This window comes from Ascaphus truei, chromosome 4 (assembly GCF_040206685.1).
Source record: "Ascaphus truei isolate aAscTru1 chromosome 4, aAscTru1.hap1, whole genome shotgun sequence".
Classification (NCBI taxonomy): Eukaryota; Metazoa; Chordata; class Amphibia; order Anura; family Ascaphidae; genus Ascaphus; species Ascaphus truei.
Window position 1 is genome coordinate 109,814,872 of NC_134486.1, and position 27,114 is coordinate 109,841,985.

At 40.5% G+C, this 27,114-nt stretch overlaps 1 protein-coding gene across 7 annotated transcripts in view; it reads left to right on the forward strand.

The window, feature by feature from the left end:
* The window catches only part of LOC142493013 (sodium/calcium exchanger 1), a 498,730-nt gene that overhangs the window by 150,616 nt on the left and 321,000 nt on the right, over window positions 1-27,114 (forward strand). Inside the window, exon 1 of one of the 7 annotated variants that reach the window (XM_075596387.1) lies at window positions 25,155-25,176. The exons of the other annotated variants lie outside the window; for them this stretch is intronic. The gene's annotated coding sequence lies outside the window, so the exon portion shown is untranslated. Of the gene's footprint in view, window positions 1-25,154; window positions 25,177-27,114 lie in introns of those variants that run through there. 7 annotated transcript variants of the gene reach the window in all.

Sequence of the window (27,114 nt, forward strand, 5' to 3'; positions counted from 1 at the left end):
ATTGTTTGGTGCTTATACAGTAAAAATGCATCTTCAAAATATTTTTTTTTTCTCCAGGAAAATGCAGAAACTAATGTAGAAATAATTTATTATAAGTCACCTCGCCAGTTACAGCCCTTCACATTACTACAAATGACAGCCAAATGAAAAATGAAACTGTACTGTATATCAATGAAGGAAATAATCCCAGTAGAAAACATGGTTCAAAAGCAACAAAAAACAGACATCTTTAACCATTTCTAATAATACAGCTCAACCCCCTTATAACGCTGTGCTTGGGGTCCAAAGAATCACATCGCGTTATATGCGGATCGCGTTAGAAATAATGTACAATTGTATGCATTGTACAACAAAGTATTTAAGATACCAATAATCGTGTTGTAAAGTATTCATAAATACGAAAATTGGGAGCCACGCTTGCATTGCGTTATAAGCGGATTCGCGTTGTAACGGATCGCGTAATAACAGGGTTGAGCTGTAATACCACACATTTATTCATTTCACATTTATTTATTTTTCTTTGATTCTCTCCTTCTTTTATTAGTCCTACTATTTTCTTCTCTCTTTTCTCCCGTATGATCCATGTAAGAATTCACGCCTCAGTTTCCAGTGAGGTTTGTTCGGTGCTTAGACAGTAAAAATGCATCTTGCAGAAGCTAATATAGAAATAATTTATCATGTCACCTCGCCAGTTACAGCCCTTCACATTACTACAAATGAAAAATGAAACTGTTTATCAATGAAGGAAACAAGGCTACAAAAACAAGACCTTAAACCATTTGTAATAATAATACCACACATTTAAAAATTATTGTCTAAGTGGCTTTGCCACACTGTTTATTCTTCACCAAACACAAAGCACAGTACCATTCATTTTTTATTGCACTTTGACCATTAAATAATGTATTTTTTTTTTTTTTTTTAAACTTAATTTTTATTAAAAAAAATTTAGGGAGAGGGGAGGAATGAAGAAAGTAAAAAATGAGGGGGAGGGAAGGGTACAGAAAATAGAGATGGGAGAAAGTTCACATTCATTTACAATTTTACCTAACAAGATTTCATAAAATATTCTATCACACAGTTAATATAAATATCTTTTTTTTTTTTCCCCTTTTTTTTTGTTACAACAAAATTAAGTGTGTATTAATTTCTTGTTGATTTTCACTCAGAATCCAAGGTAACCACACCTTCTGAAAATCTGTGTAGGTGTCGTTATTAAGACTAACCATTTTTCCCATGTAGCAAATCTGCCAGACTTTATTTTTAACTTTGGAAATTGAGGGAATAATTGTTTGTTTCCATACTGCCGCTAATTCGCGTCTTGCGGCTGAAGATATATGGCACAGTAATTTATTTTCATGTCTCGTGAGGGGGTAATATGGTTTGTTTAAAATAAATAACCAGGGATCCATTAGTAGGTCCAAACCGAAAAACCTTTGTGACCACATTTTGATTTCCAGCCAATAAGCTGCTATGAATGGGCACCCCCACCACATATGTATAAATCTGGCTTGTACTCCACATCCTTTCGGACATGTAGTTGGGTACTCTGGGATGAATTTAGCTAGTCTCATGGGGGTTAAGTACCACCTCATCATAACTTTATAGGCATTTTCTCTGATTGTGATACACATTGATGATGTGGCAACTTTTTGAAAAATATCATTCCAGTCTTCCATGTCTAATACCTCCCCCAGGTCATCCTCCCATTGTAGCATATATTTCAGTTTTTGATTCATTTGTGGAGGGGGGCTAACAAAATATCCATACAATTTAGATATCAGACTAGGTGTGTTACTATCTGCTAGACAAAGTGACTCAAAACTAGTTAGCAATTCGGGGGGTCGGATTTTGTTATAAAAGGCTTTAAATTGAAGGTATTGGAGGAACTGATTGTTTGGGATAGCCTTTTCTTTGTGGAAATATTCAAATGTTCTGGGAAATCCTTCTTAACCTACATCTTTTAATCTTGTGATTCCTGCTATTTTCCAGTCTATAAACCTATTACGGCCTAATCCTGGACCAAATTCTGGGTTATCATAGAGTGGTGTCATAAGTGTATTCCGTGTTGTAAGGAAGTGTCGATTTGCAACTGTGTTCCATAATTTGAGTGAATGGGCTATAATTTGGCTGGATTTGAGTATTTCAGGACTTTTTCTCACTGGGGACCATAGAAGATTACTTAATTCGACTGGGGCAACTAAATCCATTTCCAATGATACCAAGCGTCTGTGGACTGGATTAAAGTGCCATAGTATTAGTTGGCTTGTTTGGGCTGCTTTGTAATAGGACATAAGGCATGGTAGTCCCAGCCCTCCTGTCTTGTTTGGTATATTTAAGATTTTCTTACCAATTCTTGGTGTTTTATTTTTCCATATAAATTTGTTAATTATAGACTGTAGAGTTTTAATTTCCTCCAATACCAATGGAATGGGTAGAGTTTGGAAAAGATACAGAAGACGGGGCAATACGTTCATTTTTATACTGTGTATTCTGCCTATCCATGATATAGTGTGGCCGGACCACTTCTCAATATCAGACTTAAGAGCTCTTAGGACCTTTGGAAAATTCTAAATAATGTATTATTTTTAAGCGCAATTTTCTATGAACTTGCTTCCAATAAAGAGAAAATGCTTAACATATTTGGGAGTCAACTGACTCTTATATATTTATTTTTTTTACACCATTTTTATTGCTGGTATTAAACAAAATAGTTCAAATATTAGTTGGAGCTTTTCCTAGCAATAAAATGGCAACATGGTTGACAAGATCCATGTACACAGACTGAAATATAACATATTAGGCCCAGATCCACAAAAGGTTAACACGCCGTTTTCCCCTTTCATGTGCACAGGAGTAAAGGCATGCTAAGGCTTAGCACCCACAGATGGATCTGAGCCTTAGTTCCTCTGAGCAAAGTACGTCATATATGTTAGACTGCTTCTTTCTATATTGAAAAGAGGCCTTGGGCTGTAAAACTATTTTCCTTGTCAGTAAAACTTAATGCCCCATTCAGTTTTCAGATTGCATTGCAGGCCCCAGCTGACAATGAAGGAGTTAACTAATTAGTTTGAACTCTCCAGCCCAGTCAAATACCATTGATCTGTCTTACTTAAATAAGCCATCAGTTTTTTTTTTAACAACTAAAAGGCGTCATTTATTGATCGGAGAGATTTAATTTGCAAAGCATTCTTTCTGTAAGTATATTTAATGTCATGTGCAGATGGAGCAGACGGTATAACTCCCAGTAACGCGAGTTAACGTGCAAAAAGAATGTGTTAAATAACACGCGTGTTATCTCCTTACCGTTGTTTTCGATGGCCCTACTGGTAACGCAACACATCACGTTAACAGGTGCAGTACAATCTGCTCCAGATGCAGCGGCCGTTATTCAAACCCTTCACGCGTTGTATGCCTCGGAATACCCACGTCATGGCGCGGCATTTCTTCCAACCGTACCGCCTTAAGACGCGAGTGCAGCCGAGTGCAGACAATGACATTTTAGTTTTCTGGATTCAAAAGCACCTGAAATTGACACAGTAGCACAGTACTGAACACATTACAATTCATTGCATGTAATTGCCCACATTCCATGAAATTCAAACAAAGTAACCGCGATAAACACGTGTGCCTGGGGCGATTGGCCGCGTTCATGCCGCGTGGAGTACAGCAGCGCACACGCAAACGGCTCCGGGATTTGTTCGAATAACGGCCGCTGCATCTGTACATCTCTACATCGTTGTGCAAGCCCTGTATTCTCGATGTTTGGTTTGGGACTCCTGTGATGTGTGTATGTCTTCAAATGTGCTCGGCAAATCGCTATTACATTTCACGTTTATGCTTTTTTTTTGTGAAATGCTAGAAAACACACTTAGCTGCAACATCTTCCTCAGATTACTGGAAATATTGTCACATTTCACTTACATTTCGCGAAACCGGCAATAAGGGGCAGTGTACAGATGCAGCAAGAGATACAGTATTGTCCTTGGCTACCCTGGAAGAAGAAGCAAATGCGTCTGCCGTGATGGAGTTGCGGGAGGTCCATGCTTCCGAATGGGATGGCCAACAGCGTTAATCCTTCGGTGCCGCAACCGCGCATCACAGCAGCACCGAGGAGATTAAGCTTTGCTACATCTGTGTATAAGGGGCTACGTGACCACCGTCTATATTGACTTTTAACGCTTTTAAGGAAACTTTTTTGGGCGGACTTTCCTGTTCGAGAAAATGTTCTTGATTTTTTCTTTTTACCGGGGGAATTTCGCCCGGTTTGCAAACATTTGTAACAGACACTATATGGGATTAAAAAGGTTACAAGGTTCAATGGTGTCGTGTTGTAATCATTTCATGATTGCAGGTGGATGAACTGAGATACCTAAGGCTTGAAGCCAAGTATTACTCCTATGCTTTTATTTTTAGAGTGTGATACTAATTATTTGTACGGTAGGTGTATACAGCACTTCAAGCTCTTATCATTCCTTCCACCACTTGGGAGCATGTACTCTGAAAACGCCTGGCTACTCCCATAAGTCAACGAGGTTACAGAGAACACTATGACATACATTTATTTTATTACGGTCCATGAAAATGAATTGTTCAGAGCTTAGGCAGCTTGGCTAGTGTGGAGACTGACCCCTGCAACAGTATCACAATAACAAAGCATTGGGGCCCAAATTCACAAAAGGGTGTTAAGCTTTAGCACGCCTTCAAGCCCATTAAATTCAAGCTTAGTACCCTTTTCTGAATCAGGGCCGAAGTGCATCAGAATTTTTCTCTTTTTATAAGTACATAATCCAGAGCCTGGCAATATTCAAATGAAATGCTACTGCAAATGAATGTGTTTTCAGGTTTAATGCAGGTTGTCACTTAATTTAAGAACATTCAGTAAAGAAACTGGTGGTTTTAACAACATAAGCAATGACCATATAGTGTGTAATCAACAAACACTGAACGAAGTATTAATATAGCAAAAAATATAACTAGTGACTTAGCCATTATAGATCTTTACTCCCACTTAACAGTGAAGCTGGTTTCCATTACAAACATAAAACGTTTTCTTGTGTATATTGACTAGTAGCAACATTAAAAAAAAATCCCAAACGAAATTATAATAACAGTTCTGTTATAGTAATTTACTGATGAGGGATTAGCATCCATAACCATGTCACATTGTGGAGGTTGGTTCTGGACAACATTAGAGCCTATTTTGAATATAAAAACTGACTCTCTATCTTTTAGAAAACATCCCATCTGGGAAAAATAAACCAATTTTTGTTGTTGTGCTGACTCAATCATTAAAAATAATGTATATGGGTACACAGTTTTTGGAGTCTGACAATTACAGTTGCTGCAAAAACATAATGTAATTTGAAGTGCATTTTCAAACATAAAGTAGCCAACATAGAAAATAGTATCCAATAAATTCACCTAGAAAGGTAGGCACCCATGGCATGTTGATATTCACGATGAAGCTCGCGCTGCTGCCATGGTAAGCTAAGTAAGACTCCAGTTACTTCTATGTATGAGGAAGACTCTCTCTTGCCCCCCATGTTGCTGTCTCCCCCACCCCATATCATGCTTTCTTCTCCCATGCCACTTTCTCTCCCACTCTCCTCTGTCACTATCTTTCCCTTCCATGTCATCCTCTCTCCTCCCCTGTTACTCTCTCTCTCTCTTGGCAGTTACCCCCCTCCCATGTCACTCTCTCTCCCCCATGTCACTCTCCCCCCACCCCATGACACTCTCCTTCCCCCATGTCACTCTCCCCCACCCCATGTCATTCTCTCTCCCCATGTCACTCCACCATGTCACTATCTCCCCGTTATCATTGTCCCCCCATCCCATGTCACTCTCTTTCTATTCCTCTACTGTCTCTCTCTCCACCCTGACATCTCCCACTCTTTTTGTCTGTGTGTTCTACTGACTGAGTGAATGATAACTAGGGTGAACAGATGTCCCAGTTTAGCTGGGACAGTCGCGATTTAGCCAGTACAGTCACAGTTTTTAAGGAACTGTCCTGGTGTCCCACCAATTTTTTAAATGTCCCAGTTTTGCGGAGGACAAGTGGAGTATGGTCTCAGAACTGCTTCGGCAATTAGGTGGTGCTGCACAGATCACGCAGCTTCTCCTCACCCTGGCTGCAGTGCAGTGTTCTGTTAATGGTAAGTGAGTGTGGGAGAGAGTGAGTTTTGCGAGTATTTTGCATGGTGTGTGTTTTGTATGGTGTGTGTGTGTGTGTGAGTGTTTTGCATGGTGCGTGTGTAGTTGTATATATGATACATACATGGATGGTATGTGTGTGTATACAGTATATGATACATGGATGATGTGTGTGAATGTGTATACAGTATATGATGCATGGATGAGGTGCATGTGTGTGTATACAGTATATGATACATGGATGATGTGTGTGTATTTGTATACAGTATATGATGCATGCATGAGGTGTGTGTGTGTGTGTGTGTATTTTTTGCTTTTTATGCTGATATATGTATTGTAAGAGATGTGTGCAGAGGTATGCAATGGAGACCGTTTGTAAATTGAAATTAAAATAAGGCTGTATTGAGCCTGTTCCTTTAAACACTATACACAAAACATAAAAGAAAAACCTACTCCACTTTGGAGAAATCACTACACATTTTACCCCAGCCCTATCTAACTGTGTGGGTAGCTAAGCTGCTTACCACCCAAAACACATAGACATACACACACACACACACACACACACACACACACACACACACATATATATAATACTGAGTTAAGTGATGGTGAGTAAAAAAGTGACAAAAACCCTCCACAGGAAAGCAAATATGCATACAGCTATATTTGCATATATATATATATATATATATATCCAATGGAAATATTACTGTATGTTCCTTTGCATGTCGTAGACAGGTCTGCAACCCTGTCTTTCACCATTATCGCCCAGCACCCAGCACTTCCACTGTATATATATATATACACAAAAGATCAAAACGGCAGCACTCACAAGTGAAAAAAAGAGACTTTAATCCAAAATCATCAAGCAGTCAGACAAAACAGCAGACCTACTGGTCTTTTCTCAAGCTCTCTCTCTATATATATACTTACACCCAATAGTCCAAAAAGAAAGTCACGTATCTGGGGTTTCTGCTGTAGGGGAATGCCTCTCTGTGTCCAGGTATAGGATTGTCCCCTTGTCTTGCTGTCAGCATCCAGTCCTTCTGTGTGCATCAAGACATCTTCTTTTCCTTACAGTAGGTCAGACCAGATGTGGGCTAAGGAATCCCTGCAGTCTTTCTTTTCCTTGGTCAGCTCCCTTGTGAGCTAAGGAAATCTCCTTCCTGATTCTCAGAACAGGCTTTTTCTACCAGTCCTAATCAGCCAGGTGGTGTCTGGTTGATTGCTTGTGTGCAATTAACCAGCACAGTGCTGGATTAGAGGCAAGTTTTTTCCAACAGTGATAAATCCCTGTTACACTTATATTTTAAAAATGAACACAAAATAGTAGACAAGATGAACAAAAAAATAAAGATTGGGAATGGTATATAAATAATTAATACAAAATGTAACTGAGTGAAAAATAAAATTATTGGAATTAATATAAAAATAAAACTAGAAATGTGAAATAAATTAAATGAATGGATATATAAAGTTCTTCTATGCAATGGGGGAAAGATAATGGAGGTATAGGAGGAGAGATAATAGGGGGAGGGAGGAGAGAGAAGGGAGGGATGGGGGAGACATAGAATGGGGGTGGGGGGAGAGAATAGAGAGATGGAGGAGAGAGGATGGATGATGGGGGAGAGACAGTATGGGGTGGGGGGAGAATGGAGAGATGGTGGAAAGAGATAGAATGGGCGGGAAGAGAAAGGAGAGATGGAGGCGAGAGCACGAGGGATTGGAAGAGAGAGAATAAAGAAATGGGGCGAGACAATGAAGGGATGGGCGAGAGAATGCAGGGACGGTGGAAAGAGATAGAATGGGCAGGAAGAGAATGGAGAGATAATGGAGGGATGGGGAAGAGAGTGAATGGAGGGATGGGAGAGAGTGAATAGAGGATGGCAGAGAGAGATAGAATGGGTGGCAAGAGAATGGAGAGATTGAGGAGAGAGAATGGAGGGATGGGGAAGAGAGAGAAGGGAGGTATGGCAGTGAGAGATAGAATGGAAGGATGGGGGGAGAATGATGGAAAGTGTGTGTGAGACACAGAAGGGGGGGTGCCCCATTGGTGAAGTAATTTGTTTTATAAAAATGTGACCTGGTTTTACCCTAATTTCTCACCCTAATGATCACCCTTTCACTGCCAGTGCGGCCAACTAGACATTAAGGGGAGAGCAGTGAAAGAGACAGGGGAGTGATAGGAGAGGAGGAGTGAGAGAAGGAAGAAAGCGGAGGGAGGGAAAGAGCAAGATAGGGGTTGTGCAAAGTTAGATGGGAGAGCCAGAGAGGAGGGAGGGGAGAGAGGAGGCAAGGACAGTGTGTGTGGGGTGGGGGGGGGGAGAGAGGGCAGTGTAAGAGAAAGGAGGCAGAGAGAGGGGCCAGTGTGAGAGAGGGGGGGTGCAGTGTGAGAGGGTAAAATGAGGAAGAGAGAGAGGAAGAGAGAGAGAGAGAGAGAGAGAGAGAGAGAGAGAGAGAGAGGAAGAGAGCTGAGGTGTAGAAGATATGGGGGTACAAGAGGGAAGGTGTGAGAAGAAAGGAATGAGAGAAGGTGGAAGAAAGACGGGGAGGTGGGGGGCGGAGTAATAGAGTGGGTACAGTTAGAAAGTAAGAGAGGAGGGTGGAAGAGAGGAAGAGGTTAAAGTGAGAGAAGGGGAAGTGAGTGAGAGAGGTGGAAGTAAGAGAGAGCGGGAGGTGGAAAGAGGTAAAGAAATTGCGAGAGAGAGGGCATTGTGTTGGAGGGTAGAGGGAGATAGAGAAATGGGGCTGGTTGAGTGGGAAGAAAGAAAGAGGGGGACAGAGGGGGGAATGTGTATGCTGTTAATGAAAACACTGCACTATATAAGGATGATGAGTATCTATACACTAATAATGAACACACCACAGTTTGCACGGCCTTACATCTTCATTGGGGTGCACTATGGCGTTCCGGCGGCGAGTATCTATACACTAGCAATGAACACACTATATTAACGCACGGCACCAGAACTTTGATATTAGCAGAGAACCTGTTATTAAAAATTAGAATATCACCCCTGGTAAGACACAATACCTTTTGTAGAGCTGACTGGTGGTGTAAAGCACGTTAGAATAAACATCTGTATTTGCTATGTAAACAATATACTGCAGGCTTTGAATACAATGAAAATAATAAAAATGCCAGTAACCTACCTTAAACGGCATAGCACTGAGCTCATTTCCAAGATAATGCATTTTTATTTAGGAATTCCATATTTAACATTGCTAACGGGGCCTTATTTTGTTTTCAATGCAGAATATCAACTGTGGCTTCTCTTTGTGCTCCTCTTTGTATTTTAATGCTGCTGTTCATTATATGCAATCACTCTGCAGTCAATGTGCATACATTTGTTGAATCATATTAATTGTGTATGACCCTACCGCTGTCCTACTGGTAGCAGGACAGTCATATTCTCCTGATCATCTTCACATTAGTATCAACTATTTCTAATTTTACAAATTAACAATTAGCAAGAATCCAGACTTTTTTTTTTTTTTAACTGATTACATTAAACCTTTGACAGAAATCAAATAAAAAGTACAATGGAAATATTGTCTATTGTGTTTAACATTTATGAAAGTAGCAATGTCTAATACAGCTCAACCCCGTTATAACGCAATCCGTTACAACGCAAATCCGCTTATAACGCTGTGCTTGGGGGCCAAAGATTCACATCGCGCTATAAGCGGATCACGTTAGAAATAATGTGTCATTGTATGCATTGTACAATAAAGTATTTAAGATACCAATAATCGTGGTATAATAATAATATAATAATCGGGGTATAATAATATATATATACAGCTCAACCCGTTATAACCCGATCCGTTACAACGCTAATCCGCTTATAACGCGATGCACGCGTGGCTCCAAATTTTTGTATTTATGAAAACTTTACAACACGATAATTGGTATCTTAAATACTTTATTGTACAATGCATACAATTGTACATTATTTCTAACGTGATCCGCTTATAGCGCGGTGTGATAAGAGGGTTGAGCTGTATAAATTTTGATCAGTGGAAAATTTCATAATATATTCATACACAACAAAATATGGGCAGTGTCCTGTGCTAGTTTTCACTGCCCAACCAATTTGCCTCCACTATACTTTCCAGGAAACACACCTAGGGAAGGTTATTCAGTTTCTCATAGCTATCTTTCCATTGTAATTAGTTACATATTCAACTATAATCTTCTACAGTGCCAAATCAGGTGTCTTGTGTACGTGTACAAAGGAACCAGGTTGAAACCAAATTTGTTTGTCATATAGTTTCTTAATCATTTACCATCTGACTAAAAAGCTGAAGAGATATCTTGCAATGAAAACTTCTGGAGCCATCCTCAGTGGGATTATATCATGTTAGCACAAGTCAAATCCCAAAGGCCCATAAAAGGAGGGAACAAGCCATCATAAGCAAATCTGCATATGTTTAGGGTTATTTAGGACAAAATGGTTTCAAGGCCATTACTGTATGTGTAGATTTATTCCAAATGTCATAAACATATGGTCGTGTTTCAACTGCATGTTGTCATCATAAACATTTACATTCTTGATTGCAGCCATTACATGGAATATTTGCCTCCACTGTTTTTCCATTGTAGTAATGGAAAAAATATATTTACACTCATACACTGGTTGAAACGCTGTTTAAAAAAAAACTGTGAGTACTTGATTTTAGGATAGTAATATTTTGTTAACTAAATCAGTAAAGCTCTCTGGTCCCGATTTTCAAATGGTTGATGTTTTTTTTTTTTTTTTTGTCATTTAAGTTTTTTATTAGTTTCCAACAGTTGTGGGGGGGGGGGGGAAGGGTACAGAAATAAAGAGTAGGGGGGTGGGTAAGAGGGGGGGGGGAGAATGGTGCAACATTCCCGACAGACTTGACAATCATACTTCGCGTATATAAAAATACATTATACACGGCCACTAGAAACAAAACCATTTTAGATAAAAACTGTTCCTTCTCTGATTTTTTTTTTTTTTTGTTAATATTATTTTTACTATTGGGGAAGGGGGTGGCTTTCCCATCGGGTAACCTGGATAGTGCACAGATTCTCATTGGAGGATATTGGACTGATCTATGATGTTATTTTTAAGCTTAAAGAACAGGAAGGGCATTATTTCAATATAAATCACTATGCGCCCATCTATCTATAGGTGTACAGTACATGTAGTTGATCATGCTGTGACCATCCAATGCAGTTCAGAACATATCTGTCAACAAGATATATGAGAGCTCAGTATATCTATTCTGGTAATATTTATTTTAAATGCCTGCTTTTATAAGAAACATATAACCGGTGGTTGAAGTGTGGTGGTACCCAGGGGTTAAGGAGCACCATTATTTTCTATTGACAAGCTTATGATTGAACTTTCTATTTAAAGAAGTATTGATTTATTTTAGGAAGAGTTTCTCCCGTTCTGCTCTCTAAGCTCATTCTTTTTAAATCCGGCTAAAAAATAAGCTTTTTCTTAATGTTAAATCCATTTAGAATAATATGAAGTCAGACACAGTAGCAGTACAGTACTTTTGTGAAGCCACGTTGCCCACCGACATTTCTAAATCTAGAGTGGTCTATTTTTAGTGCACGCGACTTGACTTTGCTTCTCTTTGAGTGTCTTGTACTCGTATTTATCGACTGCTTGTCAATTACAATGTCCCGAGCTGAGCGTTCCATTGTCTCTCTGTTGCTATTATTGGTATCTGTCTAGAATCTTCAGCTACCTGTAGCTGCATATAATTTCTTCGTCATGAATCTGTGCTATGTACCTTAGCACAGCGGTGCGCAAACTTGGAGGCACGCCCCCCAGGGGGGGCGAAGATTAGTTAAGGTGGGCGCGGTGGTTACAGAGGTCCCGCACTCTTCGCTACGGCATTTAAATTAAATGCCGGGGGAGGCGTGAGACCTCTGTAACTCACTTACCTGCTGCCAGCCGGGTCTTCGGCAACGCGTCGCCATGGCAACCCAGCATCAAATGACGCCACGATGTCATGTGACGTCAAGCGTCGCCATAACAACGCGTGTTAAATAACGCGGCAGGGTCACGTGACCCGCGACGTCATTTGATGCCGGGTTCAGTCCGAGGGGGGGGCACGAACGCTGGTGCTCCAGGCAGGGGGGGCGCACGTAAAAAACTTTCCTGGATAGGACCTAATTATGCACTATATACTAAACCATACTGATAAATGCAATGGCTGCTCTGCTCAATCCCGCCTGCTCTCTCTCTTCCACCTATCTCTACAGCTTTATCTCTACCTTCTGGGACTCCCTACTAATCTCTATTTGTCCAATACCCACTTTCCTAATCATTAAACCTCAAATAAAAACATATGTCCTTTTAGAATGTCTTTCAATTGAACTTCCACTAATAATAACTCACCGTATTCTAACTTTAATGACTCAGAAGCTTATAGGGCTTTACGTTGAAATGGATAAGAAGTAAAAAGTGACACTGTGTGCTCATTTGTATGTCATTACCCAGACTTCCTGGCTGCAGTTTAAGCGCTTTACGGTATGTTAAGGTCTCTTAAAAGCAGGGTTGCAGATCTTAAAAGCAGGGTAGCAGACCTCTGTGGGACAAGCAAATGTGCTCACAAGTGATAATTTTATTTGCTCTACACTGTACGGTGGAGGGTTTTTTACAGGTTTTTTTTTACTCACCATAACTTTTTTAATGGCTGGAATAATAATACAAACCATAGAAGCCAATATGAGGGGAGTAAAGGGACTTAGAACCTGTAAAAGTCCAGCTTTTAACAAAGGTTGGTTATATCACATATACTGTTTGTGAATGAATCTCCTGCCGCAATAAATGCTTTGAATTATCTTATAGCTCACTTTAGTAGTGACATCCCAATGTAGAAGACTGCGGTGTTATCTGAACCATCCTACTCTTTGTTTGCACAGACATATACAGTACAAATCTAAAAGGGTTCAAATATTGTACAACATTATCAAGGAACAAAATAGGGGTTCCAGCACTCACCGACTATCAAAAATACCAAACGTAGGGATATGCCAAATAGAAAATTTAATTATAGAAGCACAGGATATAACAATTGGGACAATGTCCTACATGTGAGCAGCAAGATAGCACAAAAAATTACCCTAAATGCAAAGGTCCAGGGGAACAACACAGGGGGAGGGGGAAAGACAAGGGGAATGTGGGAGTGGGGGGGAGAAGAGGGACATTAGGGGGGGGGCAACATTTCGGGGTAACGACCCCTCCCTGTTCTCGTTCCCTGAGGTCCAATAGGACCAATGGTACTTCCCTAAACCCTGCGTCCCCAACAAACTATGCACGTTCCCCTTGTGGTTTTCCTTGTCTTTCTCTGTTCCCCTGTGTTGTTCCCCTTGCTCTATCTTGCTGCTCACATGTAGGACATTGTGCCAATTGTTATATCTTGTGCTTCTATAATTACATTTTCTATTTGGCATATCATACGTTTGGTATTTTTGATAGTCAATGAGTGCTAGAACCCCCTATTTTGTTCCGTGATAGTTTTTTGGAGGAATTAGGGTCCTCCGTGATCCCTTGGCACCCTGCATTCATTCTCTAGCATTTATTTGAGTGCTGTCTATCCCTTCTTTTTTTATATTGTACAACAGTATGGAACAGTCCTGTAGAAGCTGCTTACCGGGGATGACTGGGCTGCAAATGGATAAAACGTTTTTTATCCTTCTGTACAGCATACAGTAGGACATGCATGAAGACATTAAATTACTATATACATGTCCCTACCCGTTCTACTGACATAGAGGTGTAGCTAACTCCCAAATCGACAACAAACTGCAATTAGGAGTTGTTTACACAATTGTTTTTTTGAAAAGTGTTTTGAAATAGCAGTTCTATTTTTACTAGGGGGGAAAAGGGAAGAAACCGAAGCGTCTACGGGAGATATGTGTCACAATAGTGCCATTTGCTCCATACAATTTGCGTCATGCGACATACTGCACCGACACACTTTATTCGAGCAAATACCCAGTATGTACCTGGCAGATACCTGGAATGCGCCGCTCCTCACCTCTGACAAGCCCCATTGCGTTTGCCTTCCCAGCCTGGGTTCATGCCTGGCTGACGGGCGGCTGATCTGTTAAATGATAATGATTAGGATTTAATAGGCTGCAATGCTTCGTGTGTCTACCAGATGGCATAAATTCATGAATTGTAATGCAGTATATATATATATATACTGTGCAGTATTGCAGCCAGCGGGAATAAAATGCTTCAATCCCTGCATGGAAAATAACCCAATGCACTCGGGCAGAAAACAGTCACAAACCTCAATACACCCGGGTATACCCGAATTCGTGGGACTAGCCGAGCTCGAATAAAGTGTGTCGCCAGTGTATGTATGAATCTTGGTTTTTACATGTGGCAAAGATCTCTTAGGAGTAGATATAAACTCCACTTTAACCTGGCAGATTTATTTGACACAGAGAGGAAAATTGCAGCAACCATAGGCACTACTTTGATTCGTCTTATTATAATATTGACTCTTTCTTCTCTTAATTCCCCACCCCTGATGCAAAATTCAAGCTCAAATGACACCAGATTTATCAAAGGAAGGGTAAAGAAAAACACATGATTGACGAACACTTCCCCATTCAGGGGCCCTAAAAAATGCAACCGTTTAACTTGTACTATTTTTATTAAGCGTTTGCCCCATTTTGTAGATGGAAGATTTTGATCATTAGAAAGTCATTTATTAAAGTCTCTTGGTTGCAAATCGAGGGCAAAAAAATCACCCTGCACCATATTTATCAAGGGAAAGCATCCCCATGGAAATTAGTGGGATTGTGGTACCTGTTCAATCTGGGGCAGAATGTGTGCCCTGATTTTGTCTCAGCTTGGCCACCAGAAGCTACAGTAACTGACCCCCTTTGACCTGAGTGTTTGAAGGAAAATGGGAGAGTTTATCACTACACATTTGAATAAATAGAATGATTATTTCACTGCAAAAGAATATTCCAATGGGTTTTGGACTCAGTGACACTGGTAATGGTCCAAACACATTTTTACTAGCATTTTTTCATTGCTTTTCCTACTGCATGCACTTGTCTATAAACGTGTATATTCTTAATGATACCATGTAATACACTGAAAATTTATAGAGCTTTCATACCATAAACAAGTAGGATTATTTCACTTCAAATTGCTTTGCTGGTTTTTATTGTTTTTTTCCAAATGATTAACACTGGGGGCTTTTGGCAAACATTTAGGAACAGTGTCTTGGTTCAATTATGTACCTCTGCCAAATCATTGGCTTGGGCTGCAAGTCCAGTTTACCTTATGGTACATAGCAAGTTACTGCAGTTATTAAGTTGCATTCTATTTCTGTGAATTTCTGCTGAACTGTGTTAAATTAACTGCGCTCACAGCAATGAAAGGGTTTATGGTTTAACGTTTTCCCACATTCTAGACAGTGAGAAATATTGCAGAGCTCCAGGTAGCAACACTGGGTTAATAGTGGTGAAGAAAACCTGCACAGGTTTATATGGCCTTATAGTGGGAGTTACTTACGTACAAACACTACTTCCCAAGTGAGTAGGTCCTTTCATTCTACTGGATATAGATCCAATGTTGGTCTTTCTCCCTCCTAATAGAGGTAAATGAGAAATTTAATCCTAATAGAGATATATTAGTATTTTATCTGGTAGTGTTAGGACTTGCGAACAAGGTCTGCCTTGTCGTGGCTCACAAGCTTACAATGCTATGGCCAAAGGGTTAAACTAAATGACCCTTTTTCAAGAGAATATATAAGTCTTTTACTGTGTATTTTTGTCATATTGGATGTAGCATTGGGCTTCTCTGTCGCTTGTTGTGTACAAATATTAAGGACTAGATCCACAAAACTCTGTTAAGGCACTGAACGTTACATTATTCGTAAGCTGACGTCCCGTTAAAACTGCTGGTTTACCTCCAAAGGACATCACCTTAGCGTTAAGTCATGTTTCCTCCCATAAAGAGCATATTGTTAACTATATCGGTCGTTGGTGATAATTACAATAATAGGTAAATGAGGCGTTAATATAACATTGCATAGCCACACCACGTAATAGAGCTTGGAGCTACTGAAATAGGGCTTTTGCAGGGTTTGGATGCGTGTAATGCCTCAGTCAGGTATACTTCAACTAACATAACATTATATCCCAGCTTTATTTCCCTCTCCTCTCTTTCTCTACATGAGTTAAAGCCCTATTTCAGGGTCTGGATTGGAGCGATGCTAAGACATACATTCCATCCCATTATTGGAAGAGAATGCAATGTTATGCTATAATAACATGACGTTAGGCCCATAATAATCAGATGCAGAACAGTTTCTGTTTTAGGTAACGTAACGTTGTGAGCCGTGAGAGCTGGTGGCACAAATGGCTAAACTCCAGCCTGCTGCTTGTAACATTGCTGGCTATGAGTTTGCCGTCCTTTTTTACATTTGATTATGGGCTCTGTGCAATCAGCTTTTCAAGTGCACGCAAATTAACAAAATGAGCAAATTTGGTGTTCCTTCTCTGACACAACCATTAAATTCAATTAAAAAGTACGTGTGGGGGAAGAGAGTTTATGCTTGTTACGATGAAAATGCAGATGCTTTTCTCTGCTGCTTCGGGGAGTTATTTATCAAAGTCTACTGGGTGATCTGCAAATCAGAAGCAAACTCGTGCAAAAGTATTGGTAGCAATTGCTCCTCTTGTTCCATAGTCCAATTAACAATAGATACGCTTTAAACATAGGAGGTTGTTTTATTTACCATGTACCCCAAAGTCTCCTGTCTCAAATCCACTGCAAATATACAGCAAAAAAATGCACCAAAAATGAATTCCATTGAAAGCGATTGGCCTTTTTGCTTTAATATATCTGGTGCATGGTTTGTATCTTTTGCTCTTCCTTAGCCATTTTAATCAAAGTATCCCAACAGCAAAACTGGAGCACAAATACTGCGCCGGATTTATCAAGAGAGACATTTTCATTGCTTTCAATAACAATGTTTTTCCTTAATACATGTGGTACGTTTTTTCTGCCCCAGTTTTGCAGCAAGAAGACTTCTTAATGAGCCTTTTTGATACACAGCCCCAATAAAGCCTAGCATTTAATTCTGAATAATCAGCACGCAGCATTTTACATTTAGTCTCAGATATCACGTGATATGCAGATGTTAGCAGATGTTGCCAGCAGGTGCAGTAACGCATTCACCCCCGGCCCCTTTTCCACACGCAGCTACCACGGACACTATTGTGTCTGCTCCCACTGAGCAGCAGGAGCAGTAACGTCTGCTACATCTAGACCATTGACTCACCGGTAGCAAACAATATTTTGAAGGCAGATAAAATAGCTGCGATTTGTCTTCTGACAATCTAAAAACAAAGCAGATATCTCTGGTACTTCTGCATAAGAAGGACATGTAAAAGCCGCTGTGTGGCTAATAAAAGGATTTTTGTGGATTTGATTTGTAAAGATTCTTACAAAACACTATTCTGGAATGCACTATAGGCCGGGATAGGACATTAATAATTAACTGGTGGTATTACAGAAGCAATTACTGAAGCAACCTTCATACTGTGTGGCTCTTTTACCTGTTGTTCACTATAATTTATCCATTAAGCAAAAAAGTTTCCATACATATCTTCCTACAGAATTATAATGGTTAAGACTTTACATTGGTGCTGCTCTCGAATGCCTGATACACCACGGGGAAAACTGTGACATCACCACTGGGCAAACTGTGACATCACCACTGGGCAAACTGTGACATCACCACTGGGCAAACTGTGACTCGCCACTGGGCAAACTGTGACTCACCACTGGGCAAACTGTGACCACCACTGTCAGAGCACAACCCTAGACAAATGTTTTATTGCTGTTCCAAAATATAATCTCACTCAACCCATTCAATATTGAAATAGTGCATAGCATTGAGATGTCTGCTTTGTGCAGGGTTTTATATATAGAATAACAAGACAATTACGTCAGGTTTCAGACTGCACACGTTATAAAATATTGGTTTAGTGACACTTGGCTCTTATGTGACCAGAGGGTGCTTTTTCTATGAGGGTTTAGAAAGTGAGGAAGAAATAGTAGAAAACATCCAGTCACAGCAGAATAGTAATGAATAGCTTACATGTTTGTTGTAGACCAACAAAAAAAATGACTTTTTAATCCATCAGTGACCTTTGTCAGTGCATTCAAATGCAAGAGGTGTAAGTAAGTTGTGCTTCAAGTTACAATGTACAACATAGGTGCTAGAAATATAATGATATTTGTTTTCTTATATGGCACTTCCATGCACACAGCGCTGCACATACTGTAGCATTTCTCAGGAACAATGTTTCCTTGCCCTGTAAAGCAATCCTTCCCTGTCCGTGGTCACAAGAAGCTAACACTGGGATTCAAACTAGGTTCCCCCTAAGATACTCCTTCAGACTGAAGTAGCTCTATTACTGTTCCTGACAAATAATTATGGTACTACCACGTCATCTGCCTCTCATTCTCCCCTTTTTGCTGTGTTTTCTGTTCCCCTCCCTTTCTCTGACTCATGGTCCTTTCCTATTTAGCTTCTCCATCTCGTATGTTGTAAAGCAGGTCTCTTCAACTGGAGGCGCGGGAGCCAAATCCAGCCCCTGAAGAACTTTCGAATGGCCCTTAGCCTGGATTCTTATGCTAATTTCATTGCAGTTGCTCAGGCATCTAAGTGCAATTTTGTTCACCGAAATGCACTTGTACGTTACAGTAATATAAACATATATGGTACATGAAGTATATCATTTTTTTTTAAGTCTTTCAATGTATCCAAAATTACATTAGAATACTCTTGTGGCCCTTCTATTCATTTTGTATTGTAATTTTTGGGGGGATTTGGCCCCTTTGGAAAACTAGTTGAAGAGCCCTGTTGTAAAGTAACAAATGAGGGAGGAGCAGATAGTGCGATACCTTTTATTGGACCAACAGATAGTTGACAGGTTCCAAGCTATCAAACCTCTCAGACTTCATCAGTTATGGCAGAGGTACAGAAGCAGAAGAGGTATATACCGCATTGTAGAGGAATGGTATCTAGTTGCAATGGACACTCTCTAATTTCTTACATTACTACATGGAAGAAATGACAAATACAGCCACCCACTCACTCTTCTTTCTCCATCTTTTATGAGCCGCATGCCTTTGCTCCTTCTCCAGCACACACAGACTGCTGCATCCTGCTGGTTCATACATTAGGCTCCCCTTGAATAGACTGTATGACATCCACACGTGCACTGTTTTTCCAGTGTGCAAAGTAACCCTGATTTATACTAGACAGAACACAAGCCATCAATCCATTCCTTTTCCCCACCCCAAAAAGTAGCGCCAACAATACGGCACCACAGACCCATGATAAAGAGGCCCTCTGTGGTGTTCATTTTCCATGGTAGCATAATTTCAAATTATTATCTATTTCTTGGCATCTTGTCAACATCCTTGTATGCGATTCAAGTTTTGTGTTGTGCAATCATGTCAAATCTATGGTTTATTTATTTGAATTTTCTTGGCATGATTATTCTAAGGTATATAATTTCTTTCCCTTTCATGTGGGGAGGAATGGCATGGTTTTGAGATACTGTAGAATGGCACTTAAGTAAATCCTACAATCCTACAATGCTACAAAGAAGACATTCATCACCTTTTTACTTTGGGGGGATCTTTACCACCCGCTACTTCAGTCACTGATCAGCCGCGATAGCAAAGAACACTACAGCATACAGAAAATAGTCTATCTCCGATTAATGCTGTGCATAGTAAAACACTTTTGAAAAATATTATTATTAAAAAATGTATTCTACTCAAGCAAAGAGCACCTAAATAACCCACAACCCATAGTGTTGTGTGATGTCCCACATCACCCCATCAAGGGAATCCGAGGTTTTCTTGTGTCAGGCATATCATATAATGTTTACTGCCTAATATATCGTCGTTGTAGAAGTAACAGTCATTAAGTACATTCTTTGAGTACAGAGGAAAAGGCGATTAAATATTCTTTTTGACAGAAAAAAAAATCTGTATTTAAAAAGGAAGGTATTTTGATATGACAAGTTCTGAAGATTAGGTGTCTTTAATGAGTTTTTCGATAGAAATATCAAGAAATTCCAAGTCAGGAAGTGTATTTAGTGCGTTTTTGCCAAAAATGCACTTAATACGTTTTACCTCTACAACGACGATATATTAATAGAGAAAAACATATTTTTTTTCTTTCTGTTAGACAATTTTCGGATTGATTTTGGAAGCCTTGAGATCACAAACATTAGAAGCATAAGGGCAAATATTCAAATGTAGTAGCTTTTGGATTTTATCTGGCATTCATTTAAAGGAAGGGTTGCCACATTTAAGTTTCTAAATACGAGATGCCAAAATACAGTTGGAAAATTTAAATCCAGACATTTCTTATATGTTTTCATGACAAAAACACACGGTTTCTCTAACCCTCCCCCCCACTCATTCTCGTCCCCTACATCAATTTCTCTCCTTCCCCATTTCTGAGTCCCCTCCTCCCTCCATCTCTCAGCCCCCCTCCTCCCTCCATCTCTCAGCCCCGTTCTGCTCACAGCCCCCAGCCACCTCCATCTCACAGCAAGCGTTCTTCCCTCTCCTACTCCTTTCAACCCCCCGCCTCACAGCCCCTGGCCTGCTCCTCACAATCCACCTGCTCCTCTCAGTCCCTCTCCTCCTCACAGTTCCCTCTCCTCAGCCCCCAGTCTCCTCTCACAGTCTCCCTTTTGCTGCGCAGAACATACCTGATTTTGAAGGTCAGTTGGCAGAAGGATGGCAGTGGTGCAGTGGTAGAAGGCAGGGGATGGGGGCTGCAGAGTAGAACCATGGTGGTGGAAGTAGAGGGCAGTGGTGGAACCCACCCCAGGTGACAATGGAAGTTGTAATTGACTTCAAGGTCATACCGCTGCGGCCGGCTCCACCACTGCCCTCTACTGCCGCCGCCATGATCCTACTCTGCAGCTGCCACCCCCCACAGCTAGAAATGTTTTTGACAACAGAGATGTGAAAACACTGTAAGGCGCATAAGTCATAAAGTTTGGAGTTTTATTGATTGAAAACTATTCTACATAGGAAGGCATTTAATTTAGACAGTTAAGTGATCTTCGGCAAGAACAACATAAATTACCACATCCTAGCTTTAATTCTAATCCTATCGTCACAAGAACACAGTAGCAAACATAAAATACTACAGTATGTACTGTATGTGTTCGCATGTTCTCCATAGGTCTACAAATCTCCTTCATTCACTCCATTGCCATATGTCATAAGTGATTCATATCTTACAATCGATTGTCTTGCTGATTCTGGAAACGATTCATACATTTTCCGATTTAATTTGAAATAATGCTGCTGGATCTCTCATTGGGGGGTTATTCATTAAAGTAAATGTGAGATTCCATGCGATAATGTCCCATCCGGATCTATAACAGTTTAATGAAACCTTTGAGTCACATCTTCAGGGTCATAAAATGTCCACTGGCAATCGATTGAAATGTCCGCTGTGGGCTAAGTTAACAGAGATAATAGTGCATACAGTATGGTTCTAACCCTTGTTTTGTTTTGCTGAGCAGGACAGTTTTGGGCAGTGCGAGATTTTTGAGATCCTTAACATGTACAGTAATACTTTTGGGGGCCTGCACCCACCCATCATCTCCCCTACTATTTCCACAAAACACAATTATTTCACCAACATTATTTGGCTTAAATTGGATCTGCAAACAAGAAGTGGGATTTTGGTGACTTGTTCTTGACTAGTTGTGAGCTAATTGCTAAGAGTTATTTCACTTCTTCACCCCACCCCTATTGACGGCCACCGCAATATACCATAACTATTAAGGGTCGACATACCCAAAATAAGGAAGACTTAAATAGCGGCCACCGAGCCATGACTAAGTTTTCTAATGCCCTATCAAATCCTCTGAGGATGCTCTCCGTTAAAAAAAATGAAAGAAAAACAAACCTCACTGGAACCAGTGAACTCTTGGAGAAAAGACTGGGTTAGTTATGTTGGGGAAGGCAAAAAAAAGAGAAAAGAAAGCCTGAAGATCAGGGTGGATTGCTGATTGAAGGATTGGATGTCATAGTATAGGGATGCTCAACACCAGTCCTCAACCCCCCCCTCACCCCCAAGAGGTCAGGTTTTCAGCACAGGTGGCTCAATTAGAGACTCAGTCTTTGACAGGGAAATCCTTAAAAAAATCACCTGTTGGGAGGAGCTTGAAGGCTGGAGTTGAGCACCGCTGCCTTAGTAGACAATGTGTCCCTGCTTCACTCTTTACATGTACGACTGCACTGTGTTCCCAGTTCATTTTTTATTGCAGGATGATAACATGATATAAACGTTTTGCACTTCTCCGTGCCCTAAATTGCTAGTCCTACAATAACTCTATAACCATGACCAGAGGTGGCTTTAAAGAGCAGTTCCTCCTACTGTGTTTTTTTCTTTGCCACCTACCCCCTCTTTTTTTACATACAGTATATAGGAAGCAGCTGAACCACGTTAATTGTAGCTCCTCAGACTCCATGTTTCCCGAGATACTCCCAGGGAAGGAGGCTCTGGTGCTGTCTGCTCCAGGGGAAACAATATGGAGGTTTATATATCCTGTTTCACACGAGCCCATAGGAAGCCCTAGCGCGGGAAATTGAAACCTCCATGACTTATCAGTGGCACCTTCCCTGATAAGTATCTCAGGAAGCCAGGGGTCTCTGGATCTGAAAGTAATGCAGTGTAACTCTGGAGAACCCCTGCTATCTATACATGTAAAATAAAGAGGGAAGGGGGTGGGGGGGGGGGGGCTGCTTCCTATACCTTAATCTGCTGCTTTAAGGACATTGCCAGGATCTATTGCACTGGATGCATGTTTTGGAAAATGGCATACTGTAAGTCTTAAAGCAGGAAAACATGTAGCACTACACAAGTTTTTTACTTTTTATTATTACAGGTTTGAAGCAGGAGCTAAACTGTGTTAATTTCAGCTCCGGGACCCCCTGCTTCCAGAGATACTTACCTCCATAGCAGGGGTGCTGGTGTCTCTGCAGCCAGGGAACTTGTGTGCCTAACAAAATGACGTCTTCAATGTTCCATGTCACGCAGGCCAGCTTTATTCTTAGGAAGCCATAACATCATCATTTGCGGCTTCCTATTGGCCCGTGTGACCTGGACATTTAAACTCCACAGAGATACCGGCAGCACATACGGAAGTAAGTCTCTCTGGAAGCAGGGGGTCCCCGGAGCTGAAATTAACACAGTTCAGCTCCGGAGACCCCCGGCTTCAATCCTGCAATAAAAAAAAATTAAAATATGCAGTGCTACATGTTTTTCTGCTTTAAGCAAGAATAAATATGAATGTAGCCAGCCTTACTACCAGCTTACGTTTGTTCTTCTCTGTTTAACATTCAGAACTAGCGCATTCTTGCATAAGAGTGCATTATAACCTATTAAATAGGTTAAAACAAAATAACAAATAGAAGTACAGTTGGAAAAACTCAGTCAAAAAACAGTCTGCACTCAAAGTTTAGTATACAAAAAGTGAGGATTTCTCAGGTGTGTTTGGCAATTGTTGCATTTTTGTATCGTATTGCACTTTATATTGTTGTTATATTGTGATTCTTGCACCTTCTTGGTCTTATACAATATTTAAATATATCACTTTTTTATACCAAACTTTGAGTGCCGACTCATCCCTGACTGTTCTTCTTGTGAGTGGGGCTCTATTTTGGGATGGAATTTTGCACCTTCTGTATATTATAATTATTTATTGACTTGAGTGCACTACCAACCCTTTTGAGTAAAAAAATAAATATCAACTAAATTCAGAAAGAAACACAAATTACACGTTTTATACAGTGAAAAAAAATGATTGCAACGGCGCTTACTTATAACAATGTCCTAAAAAAGTGAACTATATATAACAATGTGTTAAAGCAAATGACAGAAATAATATCTTTGAAATATATACACTACCGACACACTTTATCACACTGCGGCCAGATCCGCAAGCCGGGAGATTTCCCGGCTTGCTAGTGGCCGCCCCTCGGGAGCCCTGGTGTCCCGCGATCGCGGGACAGCGGCAGGGGGTTCCGGGGGACCCGGCGGACCCGGCAGCGGTAGGGAGAGCGCCCCGATCGGAGGGCGCTCTTCCGCTGCTTCGACGCGCGCCCGTCACTCTCGGGCGCACGCCAGGCTACTGCTGCGGCCAAGAACGGGCAAATGCTTGAATAAACTTGGCCGCAGCAGTATAACGTGAACTGTGAACTATTAGTAAATAATGTGATAAATCCACCACCCAGTGTAAAGGTGCTAATAGAAAAGCTACTCAAAACCCTTGTAAAGACTGTTCTCTTAGTCTTTTTGATTGCAGAATTCCTCAAAGATTCAGGGGAGCGCCAATGTTCACGTGGTTATATGCAAAAGAAAAATAAAGGCAACATAGTGTAGTACAGTCTCAACTCTTTCTTTCAAGTGTAAAGGTAATCCACTCACAATTTTCCTCTCATAAGTAAGGCATTACAGAGACACTCCTCTCTCTGATTAGAGCAATGAAACTGGATATCCACAGGTAGACCCCCTTTCAATTCCTCTCCACCACCGCATGAATACCCAGGAAAAATAAGAAACACCAAATAGCGCAATAACGTCTTAAAATGTATTGGAGATCATCACAAATAAAACATATGGATATGCACTCACATAAGGTATAATAGGTACAGTCACTGTACGAAATCCCGATAGGTAAGAGCACTTCACCGGTACACAGTGTGTTTTACCCCTCTGCTTCTCTGCTCCCATCAACGTCACATCCGGTTGACACAGGGCTAAGAGCGGAAGTGCTGTAAGGGGGATCTCCGGCTGCCAGGACTTCGCATCTGAGACTTGCACAGGCTGGATGCTGAACCAAAGATTCTACGCGTTTCGTCGGTACGACTTCTTCAGGAATCACTTTTTGTATACCAAACTTTGAGTGCCGACTCATCCCTGACTGTTCTTCTACTTGTGAGTGGGGCTCTATTTTGGGATGGAATTTTGCACCTTCTGTATATTATAATTATTTATTGACTTGAGTTCACTACCAACCCTTTTGAGTAAAAAAATAAATATCAACTAAATTCAGAAAGAAACACAAATGACAAGTTTTATACAGTATCAGGTTCATCATGAGCAAACATTTCTGAATGCTTATTGAAACAAATGTAACAGTTGAGCAATATTCAAGTATCGAATAAAACATATGTTTTATTTAACTTATGCTTTTTATGAACTCAACGTCCATTCAGGGGGTTGCGGTCACCAATTCCGTAGGCATGTGTCAGCAGACTTATTTAAATTGTACTCTTTTAATGTAAGCTACATCAACTTATATTTCTTAAAACCCTGGATATTGTCTAAATGTAGACCTGGACAAATCCGAAATCTGTAGGAGACAAGGTGGTAGAAATACAACCCTTGAATATACAGTACAAAAGGCTACCTAGCAGTTTATTTTGTTTGCCAGTTTGTCTTAGACCGCGATTATAGTGCCGGCGTATGCGTACCACCGCGTGACATCACGTGCGTGATGCGCGCACGGAAAACATGCGCTGGAGGTGACAGGGAGGCGTGGCGGAGGCGTGGCCATGACGTCACATTAGCGGTTCTCCCTCATTGGCTGACCCGCTCACATCACTTAGCCGTGACGCAGACGTCGCGCTGCAAAACCCATTCCGAATGTATTTTCAAAAATTGCGCGCTTGGTCGTGTTTGGTTGCACGCGGCATGCGCACCATGTGCGCCTTCATTGCTCGCCATTCATTTGTTCCGGTGGTGCGTGGCTTTGTGCGCATGTGCACCGCCACTTTAATCGCGGCCTTACAGTCTTCCCTCTTAAAGCTATCCATTCCTTTCATAGGTGTTTTTTTTTTTTTTTACCTTTATTTGTACCGGGGGCTGAACTAACATACTCTGAGCTCTGAGGTCCTCATAGTTCTAGAGAAAATAACGATAAAATCTCCCGGATAACACTTTTTAGGGCCTCCCAGGCGATCCTTACTCTGGCGGAAAATAGGTTACTGTGACATCACCAGGAGTAGACATCCATTTTTCCAACAAATCAAAAAGTTATTTTCTCTAGAATTGCAGGTGTCCCAATATTCAGGTATGTATTTAATGTGGATATTGAGAGCTTTTACAGAAATGTCCAGCAACTTAGCTACCATGATAACTAAAAAATATATTGGTGGAAAACATATACTTTTTATCAGTAGTCTACACTCATTAAAAGCAGCAAGCTGTTCAACTCTAGAATAGATTTTTTTTGTTTTTTGCGTGTTGAAAGCATATGCCACTTTTCTTGATCTTTTAATTGGCATTTTTGCACCATTTTCTATTCCTGAGATCATAAGCCCAAAAAACAAGGTTCCTATGGATGGTTTAAACTGGTTGTGATAAATTATAGCTAAACAAAGCTACAAATAAAAAATCTTATCTTTGCAAAACATTGAAAAATAAGCATGCAATATATAATGAATGTAGGTGGGTTTTCTTCTTCTTTTTTTTATAATTAATGCTGTAATGTCACATGCCTTGGTGTGTGCTTAGTTATGCTGGTGCTGGTGGTTTTTTCCCATAATGACCAAAATGTTCCATTTTGATTGGTCAATCTTTAAGAGACAATGCACTGTAACAGTTAAAAATCATAATAAACATTAAAGGAGACAAAGAAACACTTACTTTTGGAACAATAAGATACAGGCATACCCCGCATTAATATACGCAATGGGACCGGAGCATGTATGTAAAGCGAAAATGTACTTAAAGTGAAGCACTACCTTTTTTCCACTTATCAATGCATGTACTGTATTGCAATCGTCATATACGTGCATAACTGATGTACTGTAAATAACGCATTTGGAACAGGCTATATAGTTTTCCCGCTTGCGCACAGCTTTGGTACTG